At 45.6% G+C, this 12,500-nt stretch overlaps 1 long non-coding RNA gene across 3 annotated transcripts in view; it reads left to right on the top strand.

Moving 5' to 3' along the window:
- LOC113971478 overlaps positions 1-12,500 on the top strand; it is a 33,774-nt gene that overhangs the window by 2,927 nt on the left and 18,347 nt on the right. For 2 of the 3 annotated variants that reach the window (XR_003535566.1, XR_003535568.1), the window contains exons 1-2: positions 6,798-6,908; positions 7,991-8,156. The exons of the other annotated variant lie outside the window; for it this stretch is intronic. This is a non-coding gene — a long non-coding RNA (uncharacterized LOC113971478). Of the gene's footprint in view, positions 1-6,797; positions 6,909-7,990; positions 8,157-12,500 lie in introns of those variants that run through there. 3 annotated transcript variants of the gene reach the window in all.

Genomic DNA, 12,500 nt, shown 5'->3' with positions numbered 1-12,500 from the left:
AGCATTTAAACACGTGCTTTGCTCTAACCAGAGACAAGGGAATTTTAGCATATGCTTAAATACTCCCCAAACCTGGAACCTGAGCAGCTCTGGCAGATGATTACCCTCCTGCCTTGCTAGAACTGGTGGTTCTGTCACACTGCTAAAAACATTAAAAAAATTCCTTATAATATGCTGTTCCTTATAATATGCTTTCTGGCAAAAGCAAGAGCAGCTCCTCTCCGGTTTGGGGCTGGAGGGACTATTGCCAGGGCAGGGAAGGGAGCGATGCTTTCTGAGTGAAGCTTTGTGGTTGTGCTGTCGTCTTGTTCTATATTTGGATGTTGTTGTACAGGCAGAGTGCAGGTCCCTGCCTGAAGCCTGTGGGTGTTGCTGAAATACAGATAATAAATGGCTTGTGTGATTTGACTGAAGCCACTTTGCTGAGTACATGGAGCCCTGTTCCCTTTGCTGGACGTGCCAGCTGTGGTGGGGGTTTCTCCAACACCCCTTCTGCTCTAAGGATTCAAGTGTGCTGGTGTGTTTAAGACTGGAGCTTGCTGGAGGGAAGCTCAGGCTGGAGATGTTCAGGGTAGAGTTTGGCACTTTGTCAAAACAGCAGAGATGGTCTGATGCTGAGTCCAGCAAAACCAGGCAGGTTGGGATCAGCAGGGCTTCCCCCAGGATCACCTGTTTGGTTCCTGGGCATCTCCTGTGCTGAGTTTCTCTGAAACCTGGGAGATTGACAGCACTTGGACTCTCAAATCAAATTATCCTGGAAAGCAGAAAGGCTGCAAGCCTTGACTGAGCCAGAAATCAGTATTTTCTGGGAATCAGCAAATGCCTTAAATCACAGCTTCCCTAATCCAAATTTGGAAAAAGTGCCATTCAGACTTTTGATCTAGGCTTGCACTGTGATTCCAGCATTCCTTCAGTGGTCAGAAGGGGTGACACCATCCTGTGTGTAGCTACCTGTTCCATCACCCATGTGAGCAGGTGCCCATCAGCCGTGGGTAAATATAAACTTTTCTTCTGTATTTAAAAAAACCCCCTTCTTTAAGAGCAGTGCACCCAACACCAATGGTCCCAAGCATTCTCTCCACTCCCTGCTCCTGTGTCCCAGCATCATGGTCACATGGGATCCAGGTGAGTGTGGTGCCAGCTCCCCTCCTGCACTTGGAAACCAAAGAGATGATGAAACAAAACACTTTGGGTTCATTTCCTGGTGCTTTGAATAAAAGGTAGACTTTCCAACTTAAGGAGCCTTGTCATTCCCTCAAATTAAAACATCTGTTGATCACACAGTTCTAGCACCAGAGGAAGGACTGGGAAAGAAGAGCAAATGGATAAAAAAAAATTGTGGCAATTTTCAGGTGGGGATGATCCCAGTACGACAAGAAAGATCAGATCTATTCTCAGCTGTCCAGCTGAAGCTCATCCTTTGGATGGGACAAAGCGAAAGTCTAGATCCAAAGAGCTCTTGAGATTTTTGGATTCAGGGATCTGCCCTGGTTGAAGACTCCCTCCTTGCTCCTTGTCTGGTCCCACGTTGTTTGCCTTGGCTGCACAGCTCTATCAGTAGAGACTCCCTGCTTGTTTTTGCCAAGGCATAGGGGACATTTAACAAATCCCATTTATTTTTTTTTCAGACTATTTTCCTTCCTTGCAAAGCTCTTGGCTATTCCTATCTTTTTAAAAAGTCTTAAAAAAAAAGAAAAGTTGTTTGTGGTGTTAACAGTATGGAATGAGCTAAAGCTTTATGCCATTTTTAGCACTCTTGGAACACAGAGAATTGGAGGAACTGAAAATATATGCTTAATCGCCCCCAGGAAAGACTGCCATAATATTTTGGGTTGCATAAGCAAACTAAATTGGAAATCTGGAATCTATTCAAGACCTTTTGATCAGGGAGCTTTGCAAGTGCAGAAAAGTAAAAACACAGACAGATGGGGATTAGAGTTGAGCATCAGGAGAATAATTTCCTCTTTTAATTTCAGTTCCGCCAACATATAAAAAGCATTAACAATCCAGTTACGTAACGTGCGTCAGAGCCCGGCTGTACGAGCAGGAGTGCTCCCTGTAATTAAGCCATTACACAGCCCGTGTTTGCTGCATGGAGGTGGGAGCTGCTCTGCACAAGGGAAAGAAGCCCCCCCCATCACCACCTCTCCAAAAATCCGGGCAAACGTCCTGGCCAAAATTAGAACCAGTTATCGAGGCTAATGGGAGCCGCAGGGGGCTCAGGGAAAAGTGGAGTCTGCTCTGAGACACCGCTGGGCTCGCAAAATCCAATTGACAATCACTTGCAAACCCCAATCCACCCTATTTTTCTCTATCTTTGTCGCTAAATCAGCTTCAGTGGGAGAAGGGAGATTAGGCTGAGGAGCCAGTGGAGATATTTCTGCTGATTGTTTGACGTTGGGAACAATAGTCCATAATATACTTTGTGTTGTTCTAATAGTGGGATCTTTGAGAGGAGGCACTGCAACATCCAAAGGCTGGCAAGAGTCCTGCAAATTTGAGGCTGCAAAGGCTGGCAGATCAGATTAGATTTCTGTTCTTGCCTGTTTTACTCTGCTGGGAGGATATTTTTGTGTGCAGTGGTTGATGCAGAGTGATGCAAAAAAGCACTAAGAGGATGGTTTAAATAGGACCACTTACATTTCAGGATCAACTCACTGGACACGGCTTCTGAACAGGTTTTGAAGAGTGTCTGATACCCCAGAACATCCATATTAAGAACTATTTGCCTACTGGGATCAGCTCCCCAGACTGCTGATGTCTGCAGTCTTTAGATAAAAGCCACTCCTTCCAGGTAACCGATTTTTTTTTAGATGTTTTTTGGGGTTTTTTGCATGCAGATTTAACTGCAGTTACTTTTGCTTGCCTTTCACTCTTATTACACGATCTTAGATGGGAGTAGGAGTGAGATTTCATGGACTGGGTCTGCTTGTCTTCATTTCAATTAATGTGGTATAGAGGAAAGGATCTGTATTTTTGGCATTGCTTTATGATACTCTGCAGAGGCATAAGCTCAGAGGAGCCTTCAGGTAGTCTCTGCAGCAGGAGCAGAGATGCCCTGAGTGATTTCCTCCTGCCTTGAGAGGAAGAAAAGCCCAAATTGGCCAAGACAAACCCCTGGAGCTCTCCCACCGTGGTCCTCGCTCCAGCCCCTTGCAGGAAGGATACGGTGAGGAAATCTCACCCTCCTGGCAAACCTGAAACAGTGTCAGAGGGCGGCTGGTAACCCCTGCAGGTTAGAGCTGCTTGAAGAGAGCTGCTGTGGGAGCAGCCCTGCCAAGGAGGACTTGGGGGTTCTGGTGATGAGAGGCTGGACATGACCCACAGTGTGCACTGGCAGCCCCAAAAGCCAATCAGGGGAAGTGTCACCAGCAGGTCGAGGAAGGTGATTCTGCTCCTCTGTGCTCTGCTCTTGTGAGACCCCCAGACCTGCAGTGCTGTGTCCAGCTCTGGGGTCCCTCAGTGTAAGGAGGACATGGACCTGCTGGAGCAGGTCCAGAGGAGGCCACAGAGATGATCAGGGCTGGAGCACCTCTGCTGAGAAAGGTGGGGTTGTTCAGCCTGGAGAAGAGAAGGGTCCAGGGGGAACTCAAAGCCCCTTCCAGTGCCAGAGAGCTGGAGAGTGCCTTTGGACAAGGGCCTGGAGTGACAGGACAAGGGGAAATGGCTTCAAACTGACAGAGGACAGGCTTAGATTAGATACAAGGAACAAATTCTTCCTTGTGAGGGTGGTGAGGCCCTGGCACAGGTTGACCAGAGAAGCTGTGGCTGCCCCATCCCTGGAAGTGTCCAAGGCCAGATTGGATGGGGCTTGGAGCAACCTGGGATAGTGGAAGGTGTCCCTGCCCATGGCAGGGGGTTGGAACTAGATAGTCTTCAAGGTCTCTTTCAACCCAAACCATTCTGTGATTCTATGAAGGCAGCAGGCTTAGGTGCTGCACTTCCCTTTTCATTCTGAATCGTTGAGCAAATCGTGGAGCCCAGCCATTCATTGGACCTGGGGACCATGGTTATTTCTGGACCACGAGAAGACCACAACAGGGAGAGTTAGTCATGTGTGAGCAGTACTCGCCAGGCTGATTTGCCACAACAAATAAATAAAAATAAGCGAGAAGCATTAAAAAATTAGTTGTACACATGACTGGCACATCATTTCCATTCAAATGGGTTATACCGTAGGTGCGGATGAGATCATAGGCTGCTATTTAAGGAGGAAACCTCTACTTACATAAATGTCTGATTATGCAACTGTCATGGAAACCAGAGATGACAAAGATGTATTAGATTAGCTTGTCCATTCCCTCGGAGCGCAGGATTGTTCCTTGTGGTTTATTTTTTGCTCAAGATTTTAAGAACTGATCGGTGGCTGCTGGATGCTGAGCTTGAGAAGAAATGATTTATAGTATGAGCTGAGCTGTCACTTTTCTAAAGGTGATTTGCTTTGGAAACTCAAGAATAGAAGTGCTTGAAGTCACTGGTAGCACCCAGCCACACCAGCATCTACTTCATCCCTGTACTTATACGCTCAGAGTGTCATGGCTTTCATTGGTTAAGACACATGCCAGAGTCTTAGAGGACATTTCTTTACCATTCTGCCTGACCTTTCTTTAATTTTCATCCCCTAACTCTGTTGTCTTTCCAAATAATACTCCCTTTTGTCTGGTTTTGCACCCTCCCAGAGTGTCCCTCATGGTTGTTGCTTAGCCAAGCTATACAAATTTAGCTGCTCCTAATCTTTTCTCATAGGTCAGTCCTTTGAGCCACACTCATTTTTGCTGCTGCACAGGGAAATCGGTGGAGATTAGTATTTTAATCTTCTTTCCCTGTTTAAAGAAACCCCAGGACACACACTGAATGGTTTTCCTGTGACTTTAAATTAAAATGTTTAAAAATGAATGTATTAATATCTCTTTTTCTCAGCTTTCACCTCTGGTTCCTCTCAGTCATTGATTTGACTGCTCTTCTGCCTTATTAGAAATGGCTTTTTTTTAAACAAACTTCAGTTTGGTTCCTTATCATGAACAGGTGACATTGTTATGTCACGAGCTATGCGGTTTAGTCTCTGCTTATCCTGCAGAATTAACCTGAACTGGTTTTAAACCAAACCCTCTGGGCTGTCCAGTCTCACCAGATTTGGGATTTGGGAGGCTCCATAGCAATAGGAAGACAAAAGGATTAATGCTGCCAGTGGCATTTACTCTCATTTTTGTGAACTGGTTCCTCTTTGATTGTGTTTTCTGCTCACAACGTCTTTGGTTGCTGTTATTTTCCTTGAAGGTGGTCTCCTTGCTCTCTATTAATCCCAATGGTCAATGAACTCAACTCTTGTTTCCCTCATGTCCAATTCAGATAATTACATGCAATTACAATATGGAGCTTTGATTCCTAATACCTATTTAGCTCTATGTTTAAAGATTTTTAAACAGGAAACGCTTATTATCTGTAGTTTGACTTTACCCAGGGTCACAGGGCAAACTAAATTCAGGCTCCATCAGACCCCAGCAAGGAAACAGACTGCAGAGTTGGGCCTTCTCCTCTGATAGGAAGTCCCAGGCCCAACCTGTGCTCAACCATTAACCACCAATGCCAGCAGAAAAGCTGCCACTGCTGCTGCAGAACTTGGGGAGAAGTCGATACCTGATGAGCAGGAACTCAAAATATAAAAGGGCTTCACTCTGAACTGTTGCATCAGGGTTAAGAGCTAATTCTGGCCTCTCTGAAGTAATTTGGAAAACTCTCTTAGTGTGGGCATGACTCCTGCTGACAGTCCTGCCAAGCACCTCAGCACTGACCTACAACACCTCCCCTATCTCACCGTGTGGCTCCGGGGCTATTTTAGCCAGGGCTGTCAGTGGAGCTGAATTGTTCCATTATGTGGTGGCTTTGCAATGTGGAAAAGTGTTCAGGAGGGACCACTCTCCAAATGAGAGGAGAGTGACTCAGTCTCCGGGGCCAATTCAGTCACTGATTTTTATTTATTTATTATTTTATTTTATTTTTTTCCCTGAGGCAGCTGACGCAGGGAGCAATTACAGTGGTGATTTTTCCATGCTGTGGATCCCAATTGACCGTGCCGTGGAGGGACATGTGCTTATCTCACATAAAACCCCACTGCAGGGCGATGCTTTCCAGGCACTGCTGAACTGAGACAGATTTGACCCTAGAGATGAAAACTCAGATTGTCTCACCCTATATATCCTTCCATCAGAGAGAAGAGAATGAAACATAGTGTTGTGGGATGATTTATAAGACAAAAGCACTCCAACTACTCATCCTAAATCACAGCAATTGCGCTACGTGCAGCCAAGCTGACTGGTTTTGGAGCAGGTCAGATGAGTTCCAACCTCCTCTTCAAGTATTTAAGAGAAGTCCTTAACAACAGGAACCTGCTTTGTCGCACTTCTTAAAAGAACAGGTTACCCCAGGGAGAACTTGCTGGGTCCCCTTCCCATTCCTCTGCAGCTGATGCCCACATTGCTGCTGTCCCCTCTTCCACGAATAGACACATTTCCGCAGGAATGATCCCTGAATTTCATCTAAGAGCCTTTGAGAGCCTCCTAAATAATTTCAGCATGAGCTATCCTTAGGAAGTTAAAATCAAAGGCACAAGTACCAGCATATTTAATAAGATGGAAACGGCAAAATGAGAACCACATTGAAGGATTTGGGAGTTTCTCCCTGTGTGGATTCCGAAAGGGGTCATGGGTTTGCAGTGCTCTGGCAAGCACAGAGATGCTGTGCATTGAGCACAGGCAGTAATTACATCTCCTCTTTCTAAATTATGTTATCAGGAAACATCTATATTGTTTGCATGGGTCTAGATTACGCTCTGAGAATAGAATGTTCCCTGCATAAAGAGCGCGGCTGGAGTAAATCAATGAGGATGCACTCAGAAACATCAATTAAAGGTAATACAAGTCTTTAGTGTGGCATCAGGGAGCGAGCAGAGTTTGAAATTCTGATCTTCCCAACCCTGCCTTCCTCCCTAGGAAAGCAACAAAGCAGAACTACTCAGAAATTCATAAGGTTTAAAAATAAAATACTTGTCTCCTCTCATCCTCATCTTTACTCAGTGCTGGTTCCCAGCATAGTAGATGAACGTAATGTTTTCCTTCAGGAGATCTCAAACTTCTGCTGGGTTAAGGAGTTGCCTTTCTGCAGGTGTCACGAGTTGAGTACCTTGGTTTTGAGGTATCTGCTTTGGGGGACCTGCGATCTGATTGCCCGAGATGCCAAGAGCCTGCCAGTGATCCACTGGAGTCAAGGAAACCAGGTCCTCGGCTCCTTCAGAGCAGCACCCAGAAATTCAGATTTTCAAAGTTAACAGTTATGTCTGAATACAAAATAAGAGCAAATCTGTGATAGAGGTGGAAACAAAACCTTGACCTTTTGCCTTTCTAGTATGTAGTACCTGGAGCTCATCTGCAGAGAGGTGGGTGATCTGGTCACCCTTGGACATCATTAGTAAGGGACATGCACATAAACAGCATCAACATGTTCTCTCCTGGTCCCAGAGATTTTCTGTTATTGAGGCAAATGGGAAATTAATGTGAATCTTCCTTCAGCCTATTAATTCTGCGTCCCCTTTTGCAGACGTTAATTCAAATGCAAAACCTGAGCCTGGGTTTGAGCCTCCCCAGCGCTCAACTCAGGGTTCCTGCTCAGGCCCATTTGTTACCTACGTGACACTCATCCATCATTGTGATTGTAATGGTGAGAGGTGGAAAATTTTCTCCCAGCTACTCGGAAGAAAAAGGACCTTACATAGAATTTATAAGCCTCTTCAGCTGAGCTAATTATTCAGGGAAGGGTATTTTTCATTGCAAGAAGCACAGGCGAGCAGATTCCATTCATGGCTCAAATACCAAACAGCTTTAACACCTTTGGTTTTAGTGGCTTATTTTATTAATATTAAGGCGGGGGGGTAGTGTTTTGAGTTTGGATATTTTTTTCTTTTTTTTTTTTTTTAATGCTTTTTCCCTTTGGGCAGAAAGCTGCTCCCTTTTCATCACAGCCCTGATAATGAATTGCAGTGTACAAAGCCGGTCATACAATACGCAGCAGCGGCAGCGCGGAGCGAGAATCTTTGGGAAGAGTTTCCATAGAAACATTGACGTCCTCCTGGCGAACAGGACACCGAGTTCCTTCAATGGGAGGTATGGGGTTTTAAAGGAGCAGCGAGGTGGCGGGAAGCCAAGCCAGCAGAGCTATGACTCTGCATCTCCCAGCAGAATAGGGGGTTGGAGCTGGTGGGAGGGAAAGGGAAAAAAAGAAAAAAATAACCCAATTACCCTCGCATTATCAAAATGTCGGGTTGGATGGTTGCTGCTTGAGCGGTGCCGTGTAGAGCCTGGTAAATAATTAAACTGCTGACCGCGAAGCGCGCGAGAGCCGGCAGCCAAAAATCATAAATACTCAAGGCTGTGAACTAGCGGCTTCTAAAAAATCTTGTCAGATTTTGTCACAGGCTTCATCCCCAGAAGCCCTAAATTCAGCACAAATCAGCATGACGCAGGCACAAACCTCCCGGGGACGGGCAAGGTTGCACCCGGCGATGCGCACCCTCCCCTCCCCTGCTTGTCTTGGAATGAGACAAGTGTTTTGCTAATGTTCCAGCTCTGTGTTTTAAATAGCCTTGTGTCTACCCAGCTAAATAGTGGCAGAGCAGCCCTGTCTGGAAGAGGCTGTTTCTAGAAGGAAAACAGTCAGAGGAAATGTTTTTGCCAGAAATGTTGGAAATCATACAAAACAAAAAGGGAGCATGCAAAAGAATTCGCCGCCGAGCGCTCCCCGGTGATTTTGTTCAGGCTCACAAAGCGCTTTGTTTCGGAGCAATCCCCAGATAAGATTAATGAAGGTGACAGACGTCCCTTTTGGGAAAGCCTGATCCACCCCAAAGCCCTGTCCAACATTGGGGATGTCAAACAGAGTCTCCCCACTGGCTGTGGGGGCTTTGGCTCTGGACCCATGAGTGAGAGTGCTCAGCCCCAGGAAGTGAGCAGCCATCCAACCCAACATGGTTCTCTCAGCCTTCATGGCTTCCTCTGGCTCTTTGACTCCAGTTGGGTATCTCTGCACAATTCAGACAAGTCTCTGGTGCAGTTGAATATATTTCAGGGTCTTATGGGTGTCACCCTCCCAAAGAGAGTCATAGAATGATTTGGATGGTGTGGAACCTTAATGCTCATCTAGTCCAACCCCCTGCCATGAGCAGGGACACCTTCCACTATCCCAGGTTGCTCCAAACCCTGTCCAACTTGGCCTTGAACACTTCCAGGGACGGGGCAGCCACAGCTTCTGTGGGCAATCTGTGCCAGGGCCTCATCATCCTCACAGGGAAGAATTTCTTCCTGATATCTAATCTAAACCTGCCTTCTGTCAACTTTAAAAATACCCAAACATCTTTCCAGGATGAGTCACATGAGGTGAGGAGCACCCATTGCAGCTCTTCCTCTGTTTCTCCCCAGAGCTGATATCTCAGGGGTGAGTCGTTTACCCAGCAAACCCCTGTGGTATTTGGTTTGCTTTGTGCAGGTGAGATGGGTGGAGGGTGTGCTCCACTGGGACACAGAGCTCAGAGGGAGCTTTGCTACAGGTAGGAGCAGGTGCCGTGGTCTTGAACCAGCCTTGTCCTCTCTGCAAGCCAGCTTCTGTTATTAAAAAGTGTCTTGCAGGTTTTCCTACATCTGTTCCTTATTAAAATCCCTCCAGAGTGATTAGTGGCAAATACAAGGCATCCACAACCCCATCACAGTTGAGTGGGAGCCTCACATACCCTGTACCTTCCATAGTCTGCTCCAGATAGTCTTCAAAGGCAAACCACTGCAGTGTGGCTGCTGACCTTAATCCCTGTCCTTTACAGTGCTCAGAGACTGTAGCTATTTATACTACTGCTATTGCAATGCTGGAAACTCTATGCTGGAAGCTAAATTATTTCAAATCTATATGGGTATGGTGCTACATGAAGTTCTGGTTTATAATTTTATAGCAAAGACATCCATTTATTCAGTGGGCTCCAGGTAGGATGTTTGGTACAGGATATGGAACTGATCTATTTGCAGAATGTTTGGATGGAGATCATTTTGGTTCAACCTGTTCAGCAAGATTTGCTGTAGACACAGAAAGACAGAAAAGTCGGTGAGTCAGAGGATCTCAAAGAAGTCTCTTGAGTTTTAGGGACTTATTCATATTGTTTCAAAGGATGATGGCAGGAATTACTTTGAAGAGAGTAGGAAGAGAGGGTAAAACAGATGTCCATCTTCCTGAGTAGTACCTTGCTCTTTTCATCCATTCATCTCAGAGTGTTTACTTTATCCTGTTTTGTGGATGCAGAAGACTTAGAAATAAAGACCCATTTAGAATGAGAGATGTTTTACTTGAGCACTGTGTCCTTACTTACAACTTAGGGGAATCTGAAGGCTCATTATTCTTCCTTGATTAACATCACTTTATAAGGTGTTCAGCTAGCATGGCAATGAACTTGATTTAAATACCCAGGTAGGCTGGATTTGCATATGCCAGGAAGGACGGAAGACAAACCAGACCCCCACACCCATCACGATAAGGCAGCTGGGTCAAGGTGGGGCTGGGGACAACGCCTGGTGCTGGATTTGGAGAGGCAGAGACCAGCCTCTGGCTGACCAACCCACAGCACACGGGACTCACGTGCTGGCAGGGACCTATTTGTGCACAGGCAGGAGGAGAGTGCTTGATAATACTGAATTAGGAAGAAATGTAGGTAAAGCAGGGGGACGCACTGGTTTGACTGCAGGTGGACCTCCCAAGCACCTTGACAGGGTATTTCTGGAAGAGTGAGCAATAAGTGAAATTATCTACTTGACTGATATTAAACCAGCACGCTACAGCAGTCCTGAATTTCTTCTGAACCAAACCCTACCACAGCACATCCTTTGCCAGAGGTGCTCTCTCTTCTCTTCTGTACCAGTTGATCCACAGAGCTCGGTGTGGGGTGCACAGGCTGTGCTGGTGAGGTGATTTTAACTGAGGCACAGGCACTGCCCCAGTCCAGCTGCTCACAATCCAGCTGAACGAACCCTCTCAAGAGAGGCTTAATGGAGGAGTTGCACTTCAGTCTTATGAAACCTGATGGCCCCTGATCACCCTGTTGGTGCAGTGCTGAACTGAGGGGCAAACTCCTCATTGTATAACAAATAATTCCCATTAAGGGCAGATTTATCTGCTGGTGGCAGACCCAGGCTCTGTGTGAGGGGCTGTAGTGATGCCTCGGTGAATCTGTACTGGCTCACGCTTAGTGGAGAGTTCCTACGAATGTCTTTGCATGCTGCTTAAAACTTGTGTTTGACTTACAAAACAAGACAGCCAGTTCCCTTTCCATATCTTGTAGTCAAGATCTGTCAAACATATGGAGATGTTTATATCCAGGCATTTCTGTTCAGAGGAACCACCGGTGTCCTGCTCAGTGGCTGAATCAGGAAAGTCTTTCCCCTCACCTGAGCCTACACGGTCGTTCCCTTTGGGTGGAGCTTCTGGAAAACTGCGGCCACAGGGAACCACAGCCAGCAAACACTTTGCAAATCCACTACCCAGACCCACTCCTGCTCTTGGACTAGAGCCTGTGCAAACAGCAGGGAAATTTTATTCCCTGTGATATATCGTTTGAGTTTTCCTTCCAGGAGATCCTGCTTCTTTTTCACATCAGCTCCTCAGCTGAATCTAGGACGCAGGAGATGCTCAATCCTGCCTTCTGGGCTCTCGTTCATCAGATTTACAACGTTTTTGTGCTATAACAGTAATCACAAACTGCTTGCATTAAGTGCCACACTATTGGAAAGCCTTTCCGAAGGGCTCCGAGTCTTTGATCATTCTTTGTATTAGCAGAAAACAAAGTATTTCTTTCAGTAATGGAAGATGAAGTCCCACTTTATCCTTCAAAATGGTGGTGGCTTCCTGTGCCTCAGATGTGAGGCATTGCAGGAGCCATCTTGAACACCTAGATTTTGTAAAAACAGCTGAAATTTGCAAAGCGAGGAGCCCATAATTTCAAACACTGCACTGGAGAGCAAGAGCATGTGCTGCAGAATAGCAAAAAAGAAGAATAGATTTTGTTGAGGATGGGAATTTGATACCAAAAATGAAGCATGGCCATAACAATTACAGCCATCTAGTGGGCAAAAGATTTTTTAAAAGATAAAAATACTATTGATATTCAATTTCAACAGTAAAATACTTGTGAAAGAAAGAGGTCTAGCAAATAACCTGGGGAGCAGCTTGCATTGGTGTTTTGTTGGTTTTTTTTTTTTTTTACTATTCTTCAGGAATACATAAAATCTCAAATATTTTCCTTCTTGCATTGTAGTCTACAAATATTAGGAAAATTAGATCTCATTTGGTGCTCCTGTTTTAACAAGGGACTTGCTGAGAGTATCCAGCGAAGTGTGTTATTGCTCACACTGCAGCTGAAGGGACAGGACTGAATTTTTTAACAGAGATTTCCTCTCTCCAACTGGTTCATTAAATTT

Source organism: Neopelma chrysocephalum, unplaced genomic scaffold, assembly GCF_003984885.1.
Source record: "Neopelma chrysocephalum unplaced genomic scaffold, ASM398488v2 Primary Assembly neopelma1_84, whole genome shotgun sequence".
Lineage (NCBI taxonomy): Eukaryota > Metazoa > Chordata > Aves > Passeriformes > Pipridae > Neopelma > Neopelma chrysocephalum.
The sequence above is the reverse complement of the archived record's forward strand: the minus strand, read 5'-3'. Positions and strand labels throughout refer to the sequence as shown.